We start from the raw sequence: 9,970 nt of genomic DNA, 5'->3' as shown, positions 1-9,970 counted from the left end.
CGTTTTGAAGATATTTAATAAGTAATATATTGGATACAATTTTATTACGTCCTGTAATTACAGTGCTACATTAAACGTATCATTACGGGCTTTCTTGAGAAGCCTCATTTGAGTCACTTTTGACATTATAATGACGAAGGAAATCCCAGTGCCTAGAGACAGCACTAAGGAAAGTGCAATCGCCTATTGAAACAAAGAAACAAACAAACCAATCTCCTCCAATTTTCTTTAGCTTTTAAATTACAATATAGTAGACTTGGCATTAATTACGAAGTCTCTGTTTTACGTGCCCAGTTGTGTGGATGCTAAATATCCCGCTGTGTTAAGTTCTAGCAACTTGAAAATATGGCTACTCGGGGCTATCCGCTGTCCACCTGACACTCGTTAATATGAAAGTAAGACTACATAATTCAAACTACTGGCTGTGCAGTAATGCCAACCTGTGGATCGTTGTATTTATCGCCCGTAATTGAAGACAACATCTTAATTGAGAGGCATTGTGTCAGGCGGATTGCTGCCTCTCCAGGGCATGAGCGCAGCCACACTTACACGATAACACTGCATTGCGACACCTCGCTTACAAGTTGCTATATGTATGTCCTTTTTTGTTGGAGACAGCGTCCAAGTGGAATTCGTGACTGAAGACAAGAAAAAATGGATTGTAGTGTTTTTTTCTGAACACTCTTGTTCGCCCAATCATCATTAGCTATGTCACCCATAGCCGGTTACTCAATTTGTAAATTGTTGAAACATTTTACAACGTGTGACGGAGTCAAATGAATAAGACTTGGTAATAAGTAGAGCCCGGATGTTTGGCAAAATGCCTTTTTTAATGGTGAAAGTATCTATTTGCATAGACATAAATGTGATTTTGAGTAAACCAAAGTGACGAGGCCAATTTTTATTTAGCCTATTTTGCCTTTTTAAGGTGTTTCTTACTAATAAATTACTTTTTTTTTTGTCATTTTAAAGCAATATTTCTTTTGTTTTTTTTTTTTTTGCAATTTTCTAATTAATTGTAAAGTAATGCGTATGAAATTTAAATATTTGAAACAATGACTTTGTTAACAATAGTACATAAAGGTAATTTATTTCCGTGCCTAATCTGCTAATAATCGTGCTTTAATTCTATTAGCGTAGGCCTAATATGATAATTCACAGTTACAAATATAATTTTGTCATGCCTTAATGTACCAACAATCAGCTTAATAATTTTAAATATTAAGCTCGTTTTCATAGAAGTTGTCACATAGCATTTTCAATTGCTTGCTTTCATATTTTCGAATCTTACCGTTACAATTTTGTGCTACACGTGTTTATTATTGTAGGGGAAAGAAATCTGAATGAGGAACAGTCAGATATTGTCGGATGAAAGAAGGTATAAGATCGGTTAGCTACAATGCCTAAATTCAGTAAACCATTGAAGAGTAAACTTCATGCTTACGTTAGTGGATTTGGTGCCCATGTGTTTTCAACCAATGAAACAGTTTTGTTACGTAAGGTTTGTGAAAGGACAATAATTAATCACGAAAAAAAATATTTTATAAGCCATACGCCTGATAAAGTTACCTGATATTCATCCATAGGAGTGAGGAAAAAACCCCGAAAAAAACCTCACCCAGGCAACTCGTCCCAAGCGGGGAATCGAGCGGAAGAAAAGTATTTTATAAGCCATACGCCTGATAAAGTTACCTGATATTCATCCATAGGAGTGAGGAAAAAGCCCCGAAAAAAACCTCACCCAGGCAACTCGTCCCAAGCGGGGAATCGAGCGAAAGAAAAGTATTTTATAAGCCATACGCCTGATAAACTTACCTGATATTCATCCATAGGAGTGAGGGGAAAAAAACCGAAAAAAATCTCACCCAGGCAACTCTTCCCAAGCGGGGAATCGAGCCCCGGCCCTCTGGGTTCGGGAGCGAACACGCTACCAGGAGATCACAGCGGTGGACTACACATTATATTACAATTAGTTAGAAAATTGTAAATAAATAAGAAATATTGCTTTAAAATGACAAAAAAGACATTTATTAGTAAGAAACACCTTAAAAAGGCAAAATAGGCTAAATAAAAATTAGCCCTATCACTTTCATTTACTCCAAATCATATTTATATCTATGCGAATAATGATTTACTTTCACCCAGTAAAAAAGACATTTTCCCAAACATGGGCTCTACTTATAAGATAGTACAGTATCTGTAATACAATTACTGACCCCTGAAATGACAACTGATCCTCTTTTGTATTGAAGAGTATCTGCAACACATGAATGTTTGATCGTGTGATCTGACGCCGTGAATCGCCTGGATCGAAGACTCCGCGGAGGCGTGATGGAAACCAGTTGCCACGGTGGCAACGACCGGCTTCTGTTTGTATGAAATAACGCCTTCATTGAGGAAGCACAAATACTGACGCCCGTGTTGTATCGTAATTATTACGAGTGTCACCCTAATTCGTGTAAGTTAAGACTTGCGTGCGCAGATTAATCCAGTTTGTTATTTTGCATCTAAGGAAACGGACAGGATTTTCACAATAATTTGTAAGACATGTCGCATTGTTCTGTGATGTGTTGCACCACGTAATGTTGTAATATTTGACTTAAGACTCACTTTTAAGACAATTGAGTTGATTTATGATGCAAGAGAAATTCCTTCCGCTTTCTCTTTATTACAGCTGTATAACAGTGTGCTAAATGGGTGTAGCTAATCGTTTTGTCTTCCTGCAATAAGATTAATATTTATTCTCAACTTCTATTTTCGCATTATGCGAATTATGAAGAGAAAGTAGTGTGTTGTTGCGAAAAAGTAGATTACGACAGTTTCCTGAAAATACATTTCTCCAACACGCTAAGAGTACTTCTGGAAATACCGTCTATTCGTTCATCTCCTATGATTTTTCTAAACTACTGAATGGATTTTCTCCATATTCAATATTTGGAATCCTAAAAAAAGGTTTGAACCTCATAAGCAGAGACCGGACTTTGGCAGAATGCCTTTTTAAATGTGTTAAATCTATCTTCATTTTGAAAGTAAATCTGTACCAATTATACATTTGTGATTGAAACGTCACAGTTTTATGTTGCCCTTTTTTGCCTTTTTTATATAAATATCTAATTTATAAAATAAATACTTTTTTACCTTTATTTGATTATTTATCTATTATTTATTAATTTATTATTAAAAATTGCCTAAAGGTATATTTTAATTTATATCTATAAGTGCTACAATGAATGTGACTTCACCGAATGTATATATATTATTGTCTTTCAGTCAGTTCATATTCTCTTTGCAACAATGAGTGCTGCCGTGCAAAAATGTATAACAGTAAGCGTTTTAATTATCGCTTGTGTTTATTTGACAAAGCAACAATGAGTGCGGGTCTAACGTTATTTTTCTTTCAATTTTCATTGCGAACGTTGTTGTAGCTAGCTAAATATTTCATATCGCAACATATCAGTACAACCGAACAAAAAAATGCACTTTCCAAGGCTACTGGGAAGATTTCTTTGCTTCCAACGGTAATTGCAACATCGAGTCGAAAATCTCAATTTGCATTCGACTTATGTAAAGCTTTTCCTGCTGCCGAAATTCCTCTGTGGAAAGTGCAAGGTTGTGGGTCTAGTGCGAGGTTTTTGTAATTGCCTTTTATTGCGTATTTTAGCTATTTATAATGACTTTTTTCCTGCCTATTTTAGCTATTTATGATGCCTTTTTGCCTGACTATTTTAATGATTCATAATGCCTAAACTTCCGGTATCTGCTTATAAGTAACACCAATGAGGTAGTCGGCTGGGCTAGTGACAGCTTACGAGTTCCTTATTGTCATCTTTCATTTTAAGGAATTTCTATACAGTTCTCAAAACTAAATTTTCCATTTTTGTAACACATTAGGTCTTTAAATCCAAGTTCTGTCCGCAGTCAAGAGCTAAAGCAATTTTTAAGACTGTGAAACAGCTGTCCGTGTCCGTGTCCGAGAGTGTCCGTAAACGAGAGTTAAATTTATCATTATTTCTATATTATTTCAGTTGGGACATAAAAATATGTCCGTAGCTATATGAGGAGGTGTCCGTAAGGAGAGGTTTCACTGTAAATCATAATTTAATAATTCAATTTATATTCATTCAATTTTTATATTAGAGAAAACCGTTGTCTGGTCCTTGTAGTTAAATTTTGTGAGAATTTTGACAAATATTTTCTATTAGCCTATTTATGTCTCTTTAGCGTTCTTTCATTTCTCCATCATCACTATATTACAATCTTCGGGTTTCTCATTAGTTTCTTTAGTTACAAGAAGAATGTAAATAAAAATTGTATTAGCAGTGTTGTAGAACGAACGGACAGGGTTTCCAGTGTCGAAAGTTTACATGATATCTGAAATGCAGGAAGAGACATTTTCATTCCAGCATTGTTTCATTAACATGACGTCAACATGTTATAATTGTCTCTGAATAGTTTCAGTAGTAGTTAAGTTAAGAGTAGTTAAGGAGGAGCATTTTGATATTTCATCACTCCATGCTCTTGATTCACAGCTGGTTGTGACATGAACTTGGCTTCATTCATGGGGACGGTCTAGTCAGGAATGCAGACCTACAGCTTGCAGCCTTATTTGGTGTCTTGAAATTATACCAAATTGATATTAACTTTGAGGCAAAAAATTACCGTTCTTGCAACTTGTACGATCTCTGCATTAATGAACACAAATTTTAGTGAGGGAAATGCAAGTGAATGGGCATTTGTTAAAAGATCAGATGTCACGTTTTTTGTGTTTTTACTTCTTCATTGATTATAAATCTAGAACGGTAGATGCATGATCCTATGTTAAAAGGACAGCAATAGATCAGTCATAAATAAGTTTAAAATGCTGTCTTTGAATTGGCATTTTGTTAATAGGTCAGATGTCATGGACATCTGCCTTTTTAACAAATAATTAGTTGTATGCTTGAGTTGGTAGTATATGTTATAAAGTATGCGCGGGTGGCTTCTTCAGTTGATCATCTGCAGCCACCATGTCAGATAAAACTTTTTTTTTTGTCTGAGGGAAAGTGTGACACATGTAAACATTTTATCTCAGAGTAATACTACATTGTCTTCATAGGCCTATTTGGAATAATATGGTTCGATCGCGATAACTTTTTAAGAACTGTGATAGTTGTTTTCCTTGTTATAAAGACATAAAGAGAAATTATGGAAAACTGTAAAGAAAATCGATTTTTTTTAAAGAAATAAACGTGTTGTATGCGTTTATAATATCTAATGAAGTCTGTTCGTGTTTGTAAAATTACATGCCTGCTCATATTGAAGTCCTATTGTTCAGCGACAACTGTGCCGAATAGAATAAAAATCACCCTCTTTCCAGGATGCTCTTAGCATTGACTGACGCAAAAAGATTCGGCAGTTTTTCCCATTAGGGGGCATAGTTTTCCCCTTGCGATCGCGATTTCAGCGTACTGAAGAAGAGGTTAAGAAAGATAGATCGAATTTATACTGCACACCAGTTAAATGAACTAATAATAGAAAGTATCATCATACAAAAATTCACTGTGAAAGAGGTAGATACATTCACTGAAATTTTAAACTTTAGAGACTGATGGACCAAGTGCTATAGGAGAACAGGTTCTCTCTCGAAAGTTAATCGAAATGGAGGCATGAGAAGATCCATTTTGGCATAACTTCACTGCATCACTTCAAATATGATTCAGGTACTCCTGACTATATTACGACATTCGCATTCATCACCGGTCTAGTCAAACATACCTTCAATATCGACCTGCAAAAACAAGTTGAACCACCTAAAAATGTATGCTATCCTACAGGCAAAGTGCTCTTAAAAAGAAAAAGTAGCCTATAAGACCCTTAAAAAATTATTCACTATGTGAAAGATATTCACAGGGAATTTTATATAAACTTACACATTCTGCAGAGTCCTGTTATAAGTGCTAGAAATCTTCCTGAAGATTATGGACACTGAGGAAATATGTGTAATCTTTAATCATTAATAGAGAGATTGTTGTAAAAGCTTCAGAAAACAAATAAATGGGTCTTTGAAATTGAAGTTATTGTTTCAAAAACTTTAGAAAACCAATAAACGGGCCTTTGAAATTTATGTCCGTTGCAATTTTTTTCAACATTTTTTTGAAAAGGCAGAAGTCCGGAGGTTTCAAGGTGTAATTAAAGTGTCAATTTGTTGAATTTAAGAGATTTAAAGTTCATAGTCATTATCAAGAGTATAAATACTATGTTCTGAGTTGTAAAATAACTAAGAAACTTGAAAAATATGGATAGAAATCAGGTTTTTGTTAAAACTGAAAAGCTTAGTCTGATGGACGTCTGCCCTTTTAACAATTGCTTATTCAAGTATGCTGAGATCTCCTTATTTGTGACTGTGCCTACACAAGTGATGCTTCCCTCTATACTAACAAACTAAATAAATTTGGAAAGAACTGAAGTGAACATTTCAGTAGAATGTTTAAATCGCGAATTCTAAAACTGATTCAAGTAAATAATACTAATAGAATTAGATAAAGCAGATGCAGAAAACTAAAGAGAATGAAGGAGATCAGAAGAAAGGAACGAAAGGAGGAGGAGAAAAATAACCACCGAGAAAGCAGAGAAAAGAAAGTATAAGAAAGAGAGTAGGAATACATAATTGGACAGACAGGGGAAAGAGAAGACCAATGTGGGTGTTGATTACGAGAATAATAATAATAATAATAATAATAATAATAATAATAATAATAATAATATGCTGGAGAAGAAGAAAAAGAAAATAAAAACGATTGAGAAAAAACAGGCTATGAAGAAGAAAGCAATGAAGTTTTTGGACAATATGGTAAGTTTTAAGAAGGAAAATGTGATGAATTGAAAGAAGAAAAATGTGGTCAATTTATTCGAAAGAGAATGTGGTAAATTTGAGGAAGAAGGATGTCATGTATTTGAAGGAGCGGGCAGTGAATGTGAAGATGGAGGATGTAATTAATTTGAAGAATGAGAATTTGGTGACTAAAGAAGAGAATTTGGGGAATTTAAAGTAGAGAATGTGATGAATTTAAAGGAGAAAATTTGGATAATTTTGAAAAGAGAAATATGGTGAACTTGAAGGAGAATGTGGAACATTTGAATAAATGTGTAGTGAATTTGAATAAAAAGAAGATTAAGACCAATTTTAAGAAAGGAAATATGTCCAGTTTAAAAAAATTTGAAGCGAATTTAAAGGTAAATGTTGTTAATTTGAAGGAGAATGTGGCAACTCAATGAAGATAATTCGATGAATATAAGACGGCGAATATGGCTAATATAGAGGAAAAATGTGGTGATAATAGAAAAACAAATATAGGTGTATTTAACGAATGAAGATTAGTAAATTATAAGAAGAATGTGGAGAATTTTAAAAAGGAGAATATGATTAATTTGAAAATGGAATATCTGTTGTATATTAAGAAGGAAAATTGATTAACTTAAAGAACAAGATGTGGTTGATTTGAAGAAGAAAGTGTGGTGAACTTGAAAAAGAAGATTGTGACAAAATTCAAGGAGTCCAAAGTGGGTAATTTTAAGGGTTGTTATTAGTTTGAAGATGATGAGAGATTTGAGAAAGAAAGATGTGTGAATTTGAAGAAGAGATTTGTGATGAATTTGAAAGAAATAATTGTTGCAAATTTGAAGAAATAGAATGAGGTTATTTTGAAGAAAGCAAAGGTGATGGATTTGGAAAGGAATTTTAAGAACATGTGTTGAAATAGAATGAGGTTATTTTGAAGAAAGCAAAGGTGATGGATTTGGAAAAGAATTTTAAGAACATGTGTTGAATTTGAACAAAAAATATGTGATGAATTTAAAGAGGAAACTGTGGTGAATTTGAAGAGTGAAACTGTGGTGAATTTGAAGAGGAAAACTATGGCGAATATGAAGAGGAAAACTGTGGTGAGTTTGAAGAGGAAAACTATGGTGAATTTGGAGAGCAAAACTGTGGTGAATTTGAAGAGGAAAACTGTGGTGAATTTGAAGAGGGAAACTGTGGTGAATTTGAGAGGAAAACTGTGGTGAAACTGTGGTAAATTTGAAGAGAGAAACTGTGGTGAATTTGAAGAAAAAACTGTGGTGAATTCGAAGAGGAAAACTGTGGTGAATTTGAATGTGTATAATGTCATTAATTTGTAGAAGGAAAATTCTTTTAATTTGAAGAAGGGGAAATTAGTGAAGTTGGAGAAGAAGTGGCAAAGGTGGTGTGAAGATGATAAAGAAAAAAATTTACGATTACGGAGAGGGGGTACTAGAAGAAGATGATGTCGAAGAGGAAGTAGTAGAGGAAGGAAATGAAGATGGTGAGTAGGAAGTAATAAAAAGGAGGTTTGACATGATCAAGACTTAAGAGTGAAGTAAACAGTTAAGAGGAATAAATAAGAGGAGGAAGAGAAATACGCGGGGAAGAAACGAAAGTTTCAGGACAAGACGAAGACAAATTAAAGAGAGAGAGAGAGAGAAGGAGGTTGACATCATGATAAAGGTTGAGGAGAAAAGAAAACGACGCGGAAAAATATTGGGGAAATAAGAGATGAAAGAGATAAGAAGAACAATAAATAATAACTGCAATAGATGTTAGTCTTGCTGTTAATCAGATTTAGCATAGGCCAGGCATTCTATTCGTAGAACATCCCATTATGTTGGAGTACGGCGAGTTCAATTCCTGCGTCTATGTGAAATTATGGAGACATTGAAAGAAGATAGCGGGGATAATGTTAAACCCTGCCAACTGTCATGAAGTTGAGATGTGCGAAGGCTCTCGGCAAGCAATCAGTATCTAATGAGGTTAGGAACGCACTGCGATGCTCAGATTGCCCCGGAAATATCCCCGGCTCGGCGAGGAACTCGGCGACAACCTATCTGGCGGATTACCGGCCGCCCCAGTTAGCAAGCTATCCCAGCCAAGGAATTAACAGGTTCGGAAATAACTGCGAGGGAGCAATCCAATTCCGAAAGTCGCTCACCTTCCAACTACATTTCATGTGCTTAATGCCAGTGCATTTACAATTCCGGGAGAAGTAACTCTACGTACTACTTCATATAGGCTTAGTACTGTTGGTCTATCGATTAGTCTGAAAATTATAAAACTCTTTGTGGTAGAATTTGTGTTGAATAACACATTTCTTGCAATTGTTAAATTTTATTTATTAATTTTCTGACGCAATTAACGGTTAATTCTTTCATTCACATTAGTCTGTTAGTTACAGTTCATCCCTAAAGCGGTGGTTTCCAAGAGCCACGGATCTCACGGCACGTGCGTGAAATTCTGTTGACGCTTGCCGTATATAGCGTCGACTGGTTTTTTTTTTATAACAGAGTGCCAATGCGTCGTTGTAAGTCAAGATGGCTGACAACATGGATCTAGCAGTTACTTGTTTGTTAGAACGTGAGGCAGATATAGAGAAATTAATATAATAATGATAATAATAATCATCATCATCCTTGCATGTATTGGGCCTAGTGGCCCTTTACGGTCTCTTGCCAACGCTTGAACTGTCTGCCCAAGGATCTCCTGCCCACAGGATGGTAATTTAAAATTTGGCGTGGAATTCTAGAACGAGGCATTCTGATGACTTGTGATCTCCAGTTGTGTCTGTATTTCTATAGGTCAGAGCTGGGCAGCAAGAGCGGATTCTACTCTCTCACGGGGAGCCATATGATTTCTCTTCATTCCCTTTCTTCCCCGCCGAACACCGCGCAGCGTTGATTCAGTGACAGATGAATATTGAGCTTCCCCGTTTAGAGTCTAGATCCGCTCTCGACGCCCAGCCCTGCTATAGGTATTCCGTAATCGGTTCAATCTGCAGTTCTTTCATAATGTCAACATTTATAATGTGATGCATTCTCGTGTATCCCGCTGTACGACGCATAAATCTCATTTCTGCCGCCGTTAATCTTTGTGAATCAATATTACGAATCGTCCAAGCTTCACTACCAAAACAGAATATAG

This window comes from Periplaneta americana, chromosome 12 (assembly GCF_040183065.1).
Source record: "Periplaneta americana isolate PAMFEO1 chromosome 12, P.americana_PAMFEO1_priV1, whole genome shotgun sequence".
Classification (NCBI taxonomy): domain Eukaryota; kingdom Metazoa; phylum Arthropoda; class Insecta; order Blattodea; family Blattidae; genus Periplaneta; species Periplaneta americana.
The sequence above is the reverse complement of the archived record's forward strand: the minus strand, read 5'-3'. Positions refer to the sequence as shown.